General features: G+C 41.8%; 1 protein-coding gene across 2 annotated transcripts in view; it reads right to left on the reverse strand.

Moving 5' to 3' along the window:
- Window positions 1-9556, reverse strand: part of FAM135A (family with sequence similarity 135 member A) — a 79733-nt gene extending 70177 nt beyond the window's left edge. For both annotated transcript variants that reach the window (XM_058801282.1, XM_058801281.1), the window contains exon 1: window positions 9338-9556. The gene's annotated coding sequence lies outside the window, so the exon portion shown is untranslated. The remainder of the gene's footprint in view (window positions 1-9337) is intronic.
- Between the last annotated feature and the right edge of the window lie 7780 nt (window positions 9557-17336).

The raw sequence follows: 17336 nt of genomic DNA on the forward strand, positions 1-17336 counted from the left end.
AATGTTTGCCTTGTAGTGAGGGGCCCAGAACTGGACACAGGATTCCAGATGCAGCCTCACCAGTGCTGAGTACAGAGGGATAATCACTGCCCTGCTCCTGCTGGCCACACTAGTGCTGATTTCCCTGGGGTTTGGTTTCCAGTTTCCTACCATATTAACAAACAAATTGAGGTAAGCATTATAACACATAAATTTAGGTTAAAAGTTTAACTCTTTGATCTTCAGTGCAAAAAAACCAAACCTACAAACTGGAAATATAAAACACTGTTTTTAACATCTCATAATATCTGCCCATAGTTTTTATTCAATACTCACCTGAAAAAAGTCATATATTCTTGTTTTGTTCTTTCTTTGTTAATGATTTTCTGACAATGAAGAGTGTCAGACCCTCTCTTCAATTGATCCTTCTTCTAAGACCCTGTCTGTAACCTTTCTGCTACACAAAACATGCACTAATTTTACAGTCAAATCCATATTATTCTAGTACAAATTGCAATTTAGTTCTGGTTCAATGATACAAGTGCAAAGTGGAAGGACAATTTAGCAGACTGTCACTGCAAGCCATGACCTAATGAAGTCATAAAAAGTATTTCAGAACATCAAAGCTTTTCAAAAACATATTGTAGCAAACAAACACCTATATGTCAATTTGGCCCAAGGCTTTAAGCTCTCTTGATGCTCACTTATCTTCATACTGACCAGATAAGGAAGAAATACTTTTCTCTGCAACCTCAGGTGGCACTTCCAGCAGCTTGAATTGAGCACTTCCAAATCTAAGAGCACTAAGCTGAAACATATCTAAACTAATAAATTCACTTAGTTATTACCCAAACCAGCCAAGCACAAGATTTTAATGCTCTGTCCTTAATGTTCCACACTCTTTCTTTCTGCCACTGAAGCCTGGAGCAAAACAGATCTGACCTAACAGAAAACAAACAAACAAGCAAACCATCCAAGCAAACAAACAAAACCAACAAAAATCAAACAAAACCCCCACAAACAAATGAAACCAACCAACCCACGCTTCCCACTCCCAAGAAAAAAAAAATGCAATAAAATTTAATCATTTTCTACTTTTTTTCACTGTTTAGAAGAGAAGGGACTAAACAATATGCAGAGTACTGTGTGTGCTTTTTTATTGAGAAATGCTGAGGCAAAAAAGTCTTTAAAGAAACAAGTGTCAAGTAAAGATAACACTGATCAGCACTGGTGGACAGCTGTGATGGTAGCTTGCGCAAACTGAGCAGATCTTAGCATGCACACTATAAGATTGGATGCCAGTAAGCACCCTGAGAAAACAGCACATTATATATCAGTAGCAAAGTCTTTAAATTAAATCCTTTTGCTACCCTTGCAGACTTGCTTGCACCCATGCCACAAACAGCCATCTTTGCAATTGTGTTAGCAGTTGTGGGAGGCAAAAAGCCCCACAGCATCAAACCAAACCTTTACAGATATTTTGTAGGTTATTCTGTAAGATATTGGTGGTTGAGGGGGCGGGGGGCAGTTGGTTAGCTTTTTTTATTTTTAATTTAAACTGCAACATTTCACTCATTTAAATACAGCATGATTCCACAAACAGCTGCACTGATCTACCTCAGAGTATGGCTATATTAACATCTAACCCCGAAGAAGTGAGTGAGGGCACAGCAAGAATTTAAGCCAACTTTGTCCAGAAAACTGCACTGAGTCTCCTACACTAGAAACAGCTTCAGAAGTTTCTGCCTCAGGTGCTCATTCACATCTTCACAGCATCAATACAATCGCCCCCTCAACACTGCCAACACAGTGCTTGTGGGACAGCATTTTAAAATTAATTAGTTACCATTTTAGAATAATCTATTTTTGCAGGGCTTGATCAGATCACTTCCTTATCCGGTTTCAAAGCACAGCTCCACAAATAGCAGTGCCATGGAGCATGGGGAAGGGAAGCACGCAGCAGCACAGCACAGCGCTTCCCTGGCCAGTTGTCCCTCAGCCTCCATAAGCCACAGCCTTGGCACAGCAAAGCAAAGAGATCTCAGTAGCAGGGTGAAAGAAACTGCCCCTTCTCACAGCCATTCCTGAGGTGGTATTTTTACCCTTCATTCCTTTCTTTGATTCACCCCCAAATCTGGACAGTAACTCCCTACCCCTGCCCCACTTCTGCCATGGATGGACACCACCCCAGAGCCCAAGCAGCAGCTCAGTCTAACCTCCCCCTGCCCCACAGGGCAGTTCTGCTCTCTACTCACAGGCCTGGTTTCCCAGGGAGCCAACGTCTCACCTAGGAACCCTCCTTGGCACCCCAGGCCATCTCCTTCCAGAAGGAGGCACAGAAAGATGGAAAGCTGAGCAGCTTCCAGCAGTTTTGTCCCAAATGGTCCAAAAATATGCTCTGCCTGCAGAGAGACCAACCAACACATCTGGTGTCAGGAGACAGGCACCATTTTTGCTGAAGAAGGGCTCTTCTGCTCCCTGTCACGGAGGAAGAGAGGGACAGGGCTGCCCGAGTCAGCGCAGCCCGCTCCATCCGAGCTCCACAGGCTGGAGCCCTCCCTCAGAGCGCCGGCATTGCTCCTGCCCCAATGCACTGCCACAGTATCTCACTGAAGAGTCCCTATGAAACAGGCAAGTAGAGCTGCATTAACAAATTCAGTTTCAAGATCTGCTTTTGTTTATGTTGCAGCTTGAAGGCTTCATGCTCCTCTTACCTCGGCTCCCCACATGGCATTTCACTTACAGAACAATGCTGACGTGTTATAAGCTGCTAAAAACACTGACACAAACCTAAAATGGCAAGACTCTGTTTCCAAAATAGCACATTGGAAACAAAACAAATCTAATTATCACCTTTAGCAACTTCAATGGGTACACTTGCAGGGTTACATCAAAACAAATCAGAAAACTGTTTTCTGAATTAGCTTGAACCATCACCAATGCTACTTAAACAATTTTTGACAGTGTTTTGTATGGAACAGTTTTTGTTCACTCCTTTTCTCCTACAATTTACTTGTCATGTTTAGTTAGAAATTCTCGTACTAACGTTTTGTAATCATTAAATCCCTCACATGCTGCTTTCACATTTGCTACAACTAGAACAAGTACCACCCCTTAAATACAGCACAAATATTCAGGGAAAAAAAGGCCAAACAACTAGGAACAAAATCATCAGAGGCTTTCCCTACCCTGCTATCACGGCTAGTTGGTTTTCAAAAGGTTATTGTTCCTTCCTTTCCCACCTGAGAATAGCAAAGTGACTGGCGATGAAAATTCATCATTCTAGCTAAACTTCATCAGGTTTTACACATTTCCATCAAAAGGCGGGTAACATCTGCTAGAGCTTCGAGTCACAGACTCAAAATTCAGCTCAAACATTAGTAGCATTAGCTGGCACTCAAACCAATTTCACAGGTACACAATGCACCTTCCACAGGTTGTCTCTTAAGGACGTGCAAAATAAAATTAATAACAGGTAACCCTATGGCTCAGAGCTTCTGCCCCAGCAACAAGGGCCTTCACAAGAAAAAAAAGCCTAGCATGAAAGAATGATGACAAATGTGGAGATCTAGGTCCTGACTTCCATGTTCAGATCAAGTATTGACCTCACTCATTAAAAGGTTTTTTCCTCTAAGCTGTTTTACATGTAAAGCAGTAAAACATGTCTTCTACTATCTATGGTTTCTTGTTTCAGTACTTCAAATATCTTCAATACCTTGGCATGTTTCAATCTGGATTTTTTCAACACAGTGAGGGACTGAAGGTCAGAGGTACCAGGAAACATCAGCTCTAGAATCATCTGATAGCTATCATCTTGGAATTTACCCAGAAAATCTTTTAAAAACATATATAAGCATTTATAGAAAGCTAGATGGGCCACATATAAATAGACAGAAAAGCAAGCATAATTAAGTTTAAAAGCTTATATGCAACTACTACTACCACTACTACTAAAACTCAGGAGCATTAATTACATTGTTTGGACTGATTTTTTACATGGAAATACACAATCATTATGCAGAGAAATAATCAAGCGATAACAGAATTGACAGCCTGGGGAGAAAGTACAGCTTCTTCTACAGAAGCACAAATACTACAACATTTTCCTTGTAAATTTCAATGGAAAGAAGACAGAAAATGTACTGCAGGCCATTCTAATATGAAAATTGAAAGGGAAAGCTTTCTTATTAACTTTAGAAAAATAATCTAAAGCATAAAGGGAATTCAGTTTATTTTATAGCTAGAAAGCACTAGAAAGCATTATCTCTCAACTGTTGAGAGATCCTTTATGCAACAGGTAATGAGTGACCTATGGCATTGTCAGTAACATGGATTAATTCTTGAGGTCACAGCACGTGAACAGGTTGTGATTATAGTAAGCAGACTTGCATCTGGAGAACAAGTCAGTTTGTTATTTCAAAATGTCGGAGGTCAAGTGTAAATCCTCCTGCAAAATTAACTGTTGAATGCTATAGATTTCTTCTTGACTTGGGGGTATGATGTGTATGGGTTTGTGATTTATTTCACAAAGAAGATTCAGCAAACCATATGCACACATATGTACGAATATATATGTATAATTCTATAGTTTTAGAGCTAACAAATTTATAACTTTTCACTAGAATATAACTTTTCACTAGAAAGCTAAATACATATGCTTTCCTTTCTTTCTGATACAGGACTTGTAATTCAGAAATGCAGACATGTTTTATTTAGTTTTGGTAAGAAATACTGGTAAGTGAAACTTTTAATCTTGTTTCCAACAAAATTGCTTGCACAATATAAAGTTCAAAATTCTTTCCATCAAAAATGTTCCCAATTTCAAAACCTCTACAGAAAATCCATTACAAAAAAAGCACTGAAACTATTTAACAAAAAACAGAATTGATGCAATTTCAATTTGCATTAGCATTTTCAACTTTTGTTCCACTTGTAAGTTGAGCTCTTGATTCTGTTTCTTACTTCTCTGTCTGTTCTTTCCAAGAACAATGCTGTCACAAATTTCCTGCTAGAAGTAAACACAATTTGCTCACCTGACTTCTTCCTGACCCAAAACTATGGCCAACTTATTTCCTCCCTTTCAGATTTTTTTCTTGTATACTCTTTGTTATATACTCTTGTTACCACAAAGGTTCCACACATTGTTCTTCGAGGAAGACGGTTTGTACAACAGACTTTTACAAATATCAGCAACACCACATCACTAAATACCAACTGCTTTTGCTATAAATGAAAGCATAAATATTTAATTATGTTCCTATTTCAACAGTTAACTTATTTTTCGACACACAATACTTAATGACACGTGTCCAACAAATTAATTTGTTCAAAAGGTGCTTAGCAAAATGCTAGAGAAGGCCAAAATCATCAGATGTGTAGCAAACATAAAATCACGTGTCTTGCCAAGGAGAAAACACATGGCACACTAATATTAACAGAATGTAAGGACATACTTTACTGCTTTGCCTAGCTGTGGCAGAAAAACATAGAACTAGTTTTTTTACAGAAGCACTGTATAATTGTAACAAGCTCAAAGGGACCAAAAATGTGACTTTTGAGTGGATTTCCCCAATCTCTCACTCCTGTTTTAAAGCAGCAGGATTGTGACTTCTAGAACCATTGAATACAATCATCCCAAGTTCGAAGAGATCTTTAAAGATCACCAAGTCCAAATGGCAACCCAGCACTACCACGGTAACCACTGAACTGTACCACCAGGATATAGGAAATTATAAAAGTTTTGAAGATTGCAAAATAAACAAACTTTTCATTAACAAAAAAGAAAAATCACACCTTCCATGCTCGTTCATTAGGAGGAATACTGAATGCAAAATTAAATAATTAATAATTCAAGAAACTCTGAGCTATGCTCTTAGTTAACCAAAATAAACTCATGTTCTGGTACTTGACACAGTAGTACATTTAGGCTACGGGTTCTCTGAGCAACAGCCTGTCAGAGGTAACTGACATACAATAACAGGCTGTCAAAACAAACATCCATCAGGGACAAAGGCTGGTCAACACACAGGTGCTACTCATCTTTCCTGCCATGAAAACAAAGCACTAGTGAGACTGTATTTTTCCATACAGAGAAAAAGGGGAAGGGGAAAACCCACACAATAAAACTGCAACTCTTCCACCTTGGCTAACAAGAGACTATATTCTGCCAAGGCTGTCCTATACTGTGTAGGGACTGGGAGATGAAAAAGAACAAAAGAGACTTCAAGACAGAAAATACAAAGTGCAAGATGAAACAGTTACCAAGCAAAGATGAGTAACATTAGTCTTCATCACAATAACAACTTCAAACACTGAAACAAGGTCAACAGTAACAAGAATTCACAACCCTTGATTGTTGATTCTCACACTGAGGTCCATCTTTGGTACTGAGTTAACTTTCAAATTTATTCAAGACAGCAACCAGTCCCAGAGAGAGACACAGGCACCAGCACTCTCAGCATTACATTAATAAACATTTGGTTACCTGCTTCCTAGGCTGGTGCAGGCAACCAGGTTCTCTTCAAGGAAAAAACAGCGCAAGAGTCAGAGCTCACGAAGGGCTCCCCTACCTTTACCTGCAGTAGTTCAAAACCTTGCCACTCAAAGTAATCTGCCTCATTCCTCTGCCAGGATTTGCTTTCCTGTGCACCTCCCCAGGCCAACAGATGGCTGTGGCATTCATATCCCATTCTAATCACTTCCAGCAAGAGAGCACCAAAACGCCAGATTGTAACCTGGTGAGAATGAGATACTGCTAGAAACATCCTGTCAAAGAGTGCTCATCATATCTCAAAACCACAACCAAGTCCACTAGAACTTGTCAGTGTCTTTGTCAGCAGATAACTGACTAGCAAAGTCAACAAGGAATGTTGGAGTGAGCAACGGATCTCAGTTTCTACATCTCCCCCTGCTTAGGAACTGATTTCACTAATTCTGTATTTGTGAGAAAAAAGCACCAGAGACAGTCCTGGAATTGAGCTTTGAACCCCATGGGCTGCCAAGGGAAATGCTAAAACCACAATACTGCAGTGTCAGGTAACAGCATCACATCATCACTGGGGCTTCAGAAGAGACGCAAGGGCTTAGCTCTTCTGAAATCTGAACAGAGCCCAATGTGCTATTTTTGAGGTTTTACTTCGCTCAAAACAAAAGTAAATTCTATCGCAATGGAATCAAATTGAATCAACAACTGTGTTGGTTTGTCTGGCACATTTTCAAAATCACAGTTTTGAAGACAGAATTTGGTTGCTGTGTGCACTTTACTATTACTGATTACTATTCATGCCAAACCTTATACAGGCCAGTCAAATTGACCGTAATTTGAATTGAAAGTAACAAATCAGTTTTACTAATAAAGGACTAATTAAAGTCCAAAACCAGTATTTTCACATATCAGTCAACTCTCAACAGTAGTGTAGGATTGTATTTCACACAGGGGATATTTAAACCACTCCAAAGAATGAGTTCAAATTTGTATTCTCTGACTTTTATCAGTTGCCAAAGGAAAGCTTAAGAATTTACTTATGCCACTTACAGGGGGGGAAAGAAAACAATTGGTCCATCCAAGGAAAATGCAGACTAAGATTTACAGCTGTGCTCTGACACACCAAATGCAGGTACTCAGACTGTCATTACTGATACAGTCATATGGAAGAAACAGAACAAGATCACAACTCTGTCCTTCACTCATTTAAAGTACTTGCAAAGATGCAGCCAGAGCCCAGATTATTGTCCACTTCCTACAAAACAATTCAGTTCTAACGGGCAATGAACTGTTGAACAGAACAATAAAAACTATGCTGGAGTACCTAATTTGTTCCTCCACAAATCCAGAATTCTTTCATTGTAAAAAAGCTGTAATGTTCCAGCAAACCAGAGATTTACTGAACTGGGTTTGGACTGTGCTATTTATCCCTCAGCAAAGGCCAAGCAATTTTTGTCTTCACAGTCAAACTGCAAAGTTGGAGTTATTTAATGGATGAAAATGTAATGCCTTCCCTTCCAGAGTAATACAGATTCTGCAGCATCTGCTACTTGCTATCAGGCAAGCAAACCAAAAGGTGGTGCGTGTGGAACTTACCTCAGGCTTTGCCTATTTATAAGACATTAAGCAAGTTGAAAGAACTACTTAAAAAAATAAATTAAAACCCAGTAAAACAAAATAGGCATTTATGTCCACTCTACTTGATAAAATGTAAGATCTCAAACAGTAGCTTATTTATGTTTCAGCCAGCAAAATTCTCTGCAACCACGAGAAAGGGGAAGTGGGTTTAAACAGATCAGCACAAATATCTCTTTGGGTATAGTATCAACATGATTGTAAATCCCCAAATTACAATTTTGAAAAATCTGTTACACTGCGCAACTTCTCTTCCAAGCAGTATATTTGCAACGCATAATTATCAAATAAAGCTTTCAAATTGGTTCTGTTCGAATTTTTGCGTGAAATAAAATAAGAAACGAACATTACTTGCACCAGAGCGCTTAGTGATCGTGCAAATCCAGCCGAGCGCGCCCCGAGGTTAACTGAGCGCTGCCGCGATGCCAGGGTGGGCAGCGGGGTGAGGAGCATCCGCGGGAGGCAGGGCCCCGCCGCCCAGCCCTGCCCTGCCCTGCCTGCTCCGAGGGGCACGGGCTGTTCCCGCTCGCACCGGGAGGCGGGGGCCGCCAGTGCCGCCCTCCGCGCACCAGGAAATAGCTGGGAGTTATTCCTAACGCTCGGCCAGCAACTTTCCACACCGCACGCAGAAGCCGACATTTAAAATAAATAAATAAATAAATAAGTAAAAAATTAACGCCCCTTCCTCGCCCCCTCGGCTCTGTTTCAAACCCTGTGAGGGTCCCGTATGTCTCAGGAAAGGAAGGAGGGGGAAAGCACCATTGCCTCCAGCAGTTCCTAGTACCACGGCCGGCCCTCGGACACTTCGCGGCGGGGACGAGCGGGACATTATTTCTGACCTATTTTCGGCGCCGTCTCGGAGCGATAAACAATCAACAGCGGCGGCCAAACGCTGCCTGGGCACAAACTTGTCCGGCCACGAGCCGCTCCCGGGGGCCACGAACCACCCCCGACCGGGGGCTCGGAAAGAGTCTCCAGACAGTGGCGGCGGCGGCCGAGCCCCCGCCCCACCTCGCCGCCCACCCGGTGGGGCTGGGGAAAGGCTCCCCGAGTTTTCCTGCCGGGGAGCGGGGGGTCAGACCGACACAAACAAGTCCCCTGCCCGCCATGCCCGCGGCCCCGGAGACAGGCCGGCCACGGAGGGTTGCCCGCCTGCCCCAGCCCTCCGGGAGGGGACGGACACGGTCCCGCCGCTCTGCCCGACCACCCTGTACCCCCTCGCCGCTCCCCGGCACCGACCTGGGACACAAAGGAGCGGCCGCCGCTGCCCGCCGATCGCCCGTGCTCCCCGCGGAGTCCAGGCCGCGGCAGCACCGGGATGGCGTAGCGCAGGCATCCGACGCCAGCGCTTGCTGCTCCCGCGACGGCCCGTGCCGCCGGCGCCCGCTCTGCGCTGGGCGGGGAGCGAGGGGGGGCGCTGGGAGCCGGCCGAGCGCCGCTTCCTGCTGCCCGGCGCCGAGGGGCGGCGGGTGCCGGAGCCGCCGCTGGGAGGGCTGCGCCGGCGGCTAAGCAGAGGCCGGTGGTAGCGGCCGCATCCTCGGTCCCGCGCCGGGATTTCCGCGCCGCCTCGCTCCGGCTCCGAGGAGTCTCCCGTGCGGCTCCCGCGGCGGCCGCTGCTGGCAGCGGGAGCCCCCGCTGTCCCCGCGATGCGCCCGGCTGGCGCTCGTGCTCCCCCTGCCGCCGGGCCGCGGCTCGGGCCCCTCCCGCGGCTCCGCGGGGCCGATGGGGGCGGCCCCCAAGGGCCAGGAGAGCCCCGGGGCGGGAGGAGCGCGACCCACGCAGGGCTCAGCCCTCGCTGCTTTCCCCCCGCGGCCCGCTCCCCGGAGAGCCCTTCGTGGCGCTCGCCGTGACGGGGGAGGCCTGCCCTCTGCCGCCGGCGCTGCCTTCCCCGTGCCCGCTGTCCCGGCCTGGGCACGGAGCAGAGAGCGGCCCGCGGGGAGAGCGCTCCTCGGGGGGTGGGGGCAGCGGCGGGCCCGGCCCGCTGTGGGGCACCTGCCAGCCGGTGCTGGACGGGCGCTAATGAGCATTTATTGAGAAAAAGTTCTCGTTCTGAAGTAAGACTTTTTATCAGTACGTGATACCCAAATAGTAAATCGGCTGTAAACGGCAGTAATAAAACTGGTAGTCTTTAACGTTGAGGAGGAGGGATGCTGGGTACTACTCTCTCATTAACGAGTGCGACGTGTAGCTTGAAAATTAGTTTGTTCAGAGACCTATTGCAAACAGAATGATTGTTTGTCTGAAGAAAAATCCTATTCTTCTTCCACTTCTATCTGAAAAAAAAAAATCTTGGATGTAAAGAAAATTTGTATAAAAAATAGTTTTTCAGACTTCCAGTGTGTGCTTCTTTCTCAACACCTCACTCTGTAGCTGTTTTGCAGAGAGGAATTGGAATGCGGGCAATTTGCTTTTAATTGAAGGGGTCTTTCAGTCCAGTCAGGTGGCAGCAATGTTAAATTTTACATTAGTGTTTGCATAGAATTCTTTTAATATTTTTGTCACCAATTGATTTAGCATGCAGACATGCAAACAGGAAATTGACTGTGAAGGCAGAGAGCCAGATTGATGCTGGGTTGGGACAAATGACAGAGGGATGAGAAGCTGATTGTCATGAAGTATCAAAATCAGCTTTGTGAGACATCCTTGTGAGTTCTCAGCACCTCTTATTTCTGTTAAATATGATTGAGATTGTACTGCTGGCAGAAATTTACTGCAGGCTGAACCCATGGCTACTTGGAAATTTAATTTTTGTGGAAGAGATTTCAGTTCATGGGAGATTAATGATTTAAATGAAACTTGCATCTGTTTTATCAGGAGCATGTGAATGTCTCAAGGCTTTTAAAAAGGACAGTCCTTTTAAAAAGGACAGAAATTATCAGTGGCTGCCATTTTTTGGTTTTGTCCTTGGTTGTTTTGGGATAGGCTTTAGTAACTGCTTTGTGGTCCCACGGAGTCAGTTCCAACAACCAAAAAAACACTGGAGTAGTTGTGCCTGGCTGACACGAGCTCTCACCAGGCCTAAACACACCTCAGACCTGCCTCAGAAATTCAGTAGCTTTGTACTAAAAGATGCTCAGCACTGGATAATGCCTGTGGATCTCAAAAGCCAGATGTTATTGAAGATGTTCTGATTGCTGAATAGGCCAGAAGCTGGCTTGGCAGTTTGGATAGGCTTTTATATACCTGCACAGATAAATTCTTATCTGGCTCGTAATTTTTTTGTTATTTTATCTCTCCTTAGCCTTGGCTGGACTTCTTCTTAGGAGAATATATCTTGCAGGCTTCTTTCCCGTTAGGTGGAGGAAGCATTTCTTGGTAACTGTATTGTCCACCGATATGAGCAGAAAACTGGCAGCTTGCTCCTATAAATGGCAGAACTGTCATTAGAGAAATCTAATTTCATCCTTCACAAAAATCCACTTGTATCCAAGATGTATCATCAATCAGCCCACCTGTCAACCTTGTCCCTCTTTGGCACGTGGCAGGTGAGTACTGGGGACGGGGACCACTGACATCCCACACATATCCCATGTGCTTTCTGCTGCCTCCCTGTTTGTCCCTGTAAAGAGGGATGGTCTGACAGCCCTGAATGAGGACAACCTTGGGCAACAGCAGCTCACTCAGTCCAAAGCTGTCTTTGTTTTCAGCACATTTTTAAAGTTTGGGTGCTGTATATAAGAACTGCCACAAAAAGGGTATCCTGTCAAGCCTGGATGCACTGATGAGCATTGCTTATTAGAGATAACATTGCTTATTAGAGATATAATGAATTTATGGATTATTCTCACTAATAACTAACATAGGGAAGCCTGGAAATAATTGTTTGCTTAGGTATGATGTAGGAGACTAGAAAGCACTTCTTCATTTTGAGTTCTGATGAAGCTGCCTTTTTCATGTGAAATGAATTTAAATCCTTAGTTCATATGGCTGGGCTGAGCGTTTTTTCTAGTCCAGGATTTTGTTAAAAAATAAGTTATTTATTTATGGATTGTCTGTTAGGTTCAATACAGCACTAATACTGGTCTGTATCCTCTGGCTAGCATCAAATTCATGCAGACTCAGAAACCAAAGCTGTGGAGCCACCAGCAGCCGAACTGAGAAGCAGGATTGGGAACCCAGATGCAAAGCCACATGAAATCAACTGCAGAGCTTCCAGTTTCAGAGCCAGCCTCTCCATGATAACCTGGGGCTCTTCCTGCACTGCTCCTGTGTGTGGTATAGACAGGCACACTGTGGAAATAATGTGGTAAAAGGCTAGTGAAGCCAAGTGGAACCACCAGTCTGGGAATAATCTGTGAGGCTCCATCCTGATTCCTGGAAAAAAAAAAAAACCCACAATAGATACTCTGGCAAGAAAGCTTGGTAACTGTGCACAAGTGTGTATCAGGAGGCCATTCAAGAAGAGTGTGGAGTAAATAAACAGTTTTTCTGAGAAGTTTATATAGGTGGACAAAGAGAAAGCTTGAATCTCAGAAAAATTGTCAGAGGAGAAAATAGAGGGTGTAGAGTAGAACCATAAAGATTGCCAGATTTGGAGTGAACATTGTATCACAGGGATGGTTCATGTATTACTGTGTCTAGGATTTAAAACTGGGTAAGTATGAGTGGAGGAATGATTCCTGTCAGAGAAGCAGCTGTTGATTGTGTTTGTTAGCTGTCAAAATATGGAAAAATGCTGAATGAACGTTCAACTGATTGCTCAATAAAAACACAATTCTAGACAACTGCCAAATTTGGCTGTGTGCCCTAAATAAATATCCAGATATAGGATACACAGCACTAAGCACGTTCATTTTTGGATAACAGATTTGTGTGAAACTTCTCTGCAATGGCTTTAATCATAAGAAAACATAGAAACTAATTACATTTCCAGACTATTTTGATAACTGTGTGTTGAAAACAGTGAATGAAAAGATGCTTCTGTGTACTGCAAGGGATTGCAAAGTTCTAATTAGAATATATAATTACAAAATCATAATTAAGCTGGTATGTTACTAAAATAGAAAGCATTTTACTTACAATTTTTTTTGCTTTAAATAATATGGTCAAAACAATCTAAAGTAGCTTTTAAACTTTATTACTTAATAAACAAATGCAATACTTATAGGATTCACAGAAGATTGGTTAAAAGCTACTTTTCCTCATATGACAAATCGTGATAATTTTTTGGTTGTTTGGGAATTTCAAAGCAAATAGGGGAAAAATAAATTGTGTATGGAGAATAAATAAGAGGTATAAAAATACAGCAATAGAAATTAAAAGGTCAGCTTCCTCTTGTCTGCAGAGGCTCTCTAAAGGCTGCTCAAGATTGGGAACTCAGTGCTATAGCCACCTTCAGCTTGCATGTTATGAGGTTGATGCAAAAATAAGGAACTGGCTTTTTTGACAGCATGCTAAGAGTGATATAGAGAAACCTTCACCATTGTTGTTGTCAGTGGTTTCAGACACAGCCACAGGAGTTTCAGTTTAGATGCCCTGACTTTAAATAAGGGATCTCTAAAGTGGCTGGAGGCGGGATTAAATGAACAAACACAGGTTAGGTGCTGGAACTGTGCAAGTAAAGATGGGAACAGAATTAATGCAAGGAGATCAATTGATCAGTTGTGAAGTTGTAGTTGTACAGGTGATGATCCAAAGGTGGAAGCACATTCAAAATGAAAAAGGGAAGCAGAGAACTCACTAGAAGACTGCAATGCAGGCTTGCAGAAAAAAACAGGATTTAAAATACAGCATGTTAATTACCCTTCTAAAAAAAAAAAAAGAAGAAACAAAGATATGGAAGAAATATAGTCCATAGGATGTTAGAACAAAGCACCAATAGTCAGTTAGAAATGCTGAGAAAGACAGATTCTGCAGAGAAAACTGCATTTTCTTTACATAAGAAAGAACTGCAAGCATCAAGGGCACAGCATATGTGCTTTCATTTGATATTAGTGTTCATCAAATGAAAGGCAGAAGGGAAGGAGAATGAGGGAAGAAGATGCAAAAAAAAAACATTTCTGAGTCCTTTGGCTAGGATTTAAAAATGTAATCTACTTGAAGATTTGTTTAAAAACTCTAACGCCAAGAGAAGTTACTGGAAATAAATTTGCATTTACTGTCATTGCTCTTTAGCAAGTTCCCATGTATCAAACCTAAATATCTCAATGCAGTAATACTTAATTATCATGTCAACATCTAACAATTTCAGTTCTCACCCTTTCTGGGAAGGCAGCAATAGAAAGTAATTACACCTTCCCCAGTGCAGCAGCAATATGTTTGAGCAATTCTCCTAGGCAGCGAAGAGATGGAGCGTGTCCTGTTTGCAGGGTACTGGGTGGACTCTTCTGTGGAGTCTCTGAAAACTGTTTTCTCCAAGTTGTTCCCTTGCCCTGTCGTGGGAGGGCTGGGACCTTGTGTCTCTGGTCACAGCTGCACCCACACTGAAATTGCACCCTCCTCTCAGTGCTGCCCAGGGCTGCTCCTGCTAACACCCAGCAGTGGTCTGGTCTCGCGTCAAGGGATTTCTGCCTTGGGGCCTTCTGCCCTGGCTGTTGGAAGGATATTCCATAGCCCAGCAGATCAGACCTTAATGCTAAGTGTTTTCTTATACTGAAATCACATTTTGCTTTATCCTAGGTTGCACTTAACATAAACAGTTCTCTTATGCTGTGCATTGAATAGCCTAGATCATAGAATAATAGAATTGTCAAGGTTAGAAAAAGCCTCTAAAATCATCAAGTTCATTTGTTAACCCAGGACTGCCATGTTCACTACTAAACCATGTCCCCAAGTGCCACATCTACACATCTTTTGAACACTTCCAGGGATGGTGGCTTCATGACTTCTCAGGGCAACCTGCTTCCCTGAATAGCACCATACACTGATGTTTCCACCAGAAATCTCTGTTTAGCATGTTGAACTTCACAAGTTTAGGGTTACCAGCTCTTCCCATAAGGTAACTTCACTTGGTAACTGGTTTCTGAATTAATTCTAATATTCTGCAGAATTAATATGGAGGAAAACACAGTACTTGAAGTATAATCTGGCTGGTGCCAGGTGGAGCAAGACCACTGCATGTAGTGATGGGTCAGTCTGAATATTCAAGTCAAATGCCCCACAAATTTTTAATTTGTGTTTTTGCAATATGAAATTATATTTCTGCAAACAATTTTATATGCAATATCAGCTCCAATTGATCTTTTGGAGTATTTTCTCTCTTGTGTTATTTGGCTGCATTTTTCTGAGGTCAGGGACAGTTTATTTTATCGAGTTTCTCTGGAGCTATGCTTTCTTTCTGCTGATTTTTTTTTTGCACAATTTGGATATAATGTCTAAGATTAATTAATGTATTGTTTGATTTTGCTACTGAAATACAAATGAAATTTTTTGAGACCAAACCTAAAAACAACAGTTAAAATATTCAACTAGATGCTTTCCCTCCACTTTCTATGTTGCTATTTATCATTGTCTTTTGTGTAAAGTGTCTTTCCCAACCTTGTGTTTGATTATGTGGTATAAGATTTACCATTCTTTTTAAAATGAGAGTGTATCCTTCTGAGAGCTGGGAAGCACAGCAATACAATAAATCCATATGGATTTATTCTACAGCATGTGACTGATGGTTCAAATGATCACTCAGCTCTCATAATAAGCTTGAAAAGAGGAGAGAGAGAGACAGAGAAGGGTGGTGTGACAAGATGGAAGGAAAGACAAGAAAAACCTTTTGGGATTCAACCCTGTTTTACTCACTCCTTTGCTCTTTTGTGTTTGTCAAGGACATAAACAGTCATGTATGCCCCGAGGCCAGAGCTTAAAGAGCGTGAGTCCTCTACTGGTTTGCTATAGGACTGCCACAAGAGATCCCCACCATTGTGATTACAAAAAAACCCAAACAACCAAATAAAAAAAAAAAAAACCAAAAAAAAAACCAAAAAACAAAACCCACAGAAATATCCCCCCAAAAAGCCAAACAAAACCTAAGAAGAATGGAGAAAAAAAAGACTTTGTTGAGATTTGAAGGTGAATTAAAGCATAAGTCTCGTTTATTTACTCAGTTTCCTGAAAATGCACATCTGTTAGCAGAAATGTTTTAAAAGCTTTGTGTACATCTTTGGTGTCAGTCAACAGTGAAGTTTCTAAAGCACGGGAGTACAAAAGTATGTAGTGTAGATAATCTCAAATCTATGATATTTTTGGTTTTTAATATATTAGTAGGAGGTTAGTAGTAATACAAACAACTGTGTGTTATTTTTTATTTGAACTGTTGTATTTAATATTTAGTTAGGATATGAAAATCACTAAGAGTGGTCTTTTATTGATGGTCTTTTAATTGATCTTTCCAAATCTTCTGTTAAGTTTACAACCTCAACTGTTAAAACAATGCATCCTTGCTAAATTTAAATGGTATTGCACGATTTCAGTACTGTCAGATCATTTGTTTAAATATACCACAGCTGTACATATATTTTGGATTAAAAAATACTATCTTGAAATAGAAAAAGTTGATTAGATAGGAACTTCTGAAATGCTGAGATTTTAAGATCCTAATGATCATTATAATTTGAAAGGTATGAAAATGGAAATATACCGGTGAAATGCCATTCTGAAACAGCAGAGTCCAAAGAGACATTTTGTTTTTCTAATATCAGGCAAGCACTTGTACAGAGTCAGTGGAAATAAAGTTTTTGCAATAAAATACTGTGGGTTTCCAAGTTAATATATGAGAAAGAATATTCTGAAGGTTTCTGGCCCTTGCATAGCATTAAATGCCATTCCAAGGTGAAAAGAAAGTTGCATCTGAGGGCAAATACTTTCATTATTACTGCGGTCAGTCTGCTTTCAAATTTCACTAACCATCAAAGCCATCTCCTCTCCACTGACTCTGAAAGTGTTTTAGATTTTGATTGCCCTGGAGAAAAGTGAGATGATGTGTCTAGGTCAGGCCATTTTGTATCTCCAACAGAAGAACATTTATTTGTTTTTCTCTTCAGCCACCTCACATATGAGCTGGTTCAGGTATCTGCCAAAGTGGAAAGATGTAATACTCTGTTTATGAAGAAGAATGAGTGAAAGCATCACACATTCTACTCAAAACCAAGAGTCATACAAATACTGCCACTTACAGAAAAAAAAAGTGTTTTTCACATTATTGTTCAGTTTTATGCTACTGTATTACTTCAGCCAGTTCTGGCACAAAATAAATTTTGCAGCTCACTAATAAAATGAAAGAAAAATCCTCATCATCTACCATGTCTGC

This window comes from Ammospiza caudacuta, chromosome 3 (genome assembly GCF_027887145.1).
Source record: "Ammospiza caudacuta isolate bAmmCau1 chromosome 3, bAmmCau1.pri, whole genome shotgun sequence".
Taxonomy (NCBI): Eukaryota; Metazoa; Chordata; class Aves; order Passeriformes; family Passerellidae; genus Ammospiza; species Ammospiza caudacuta.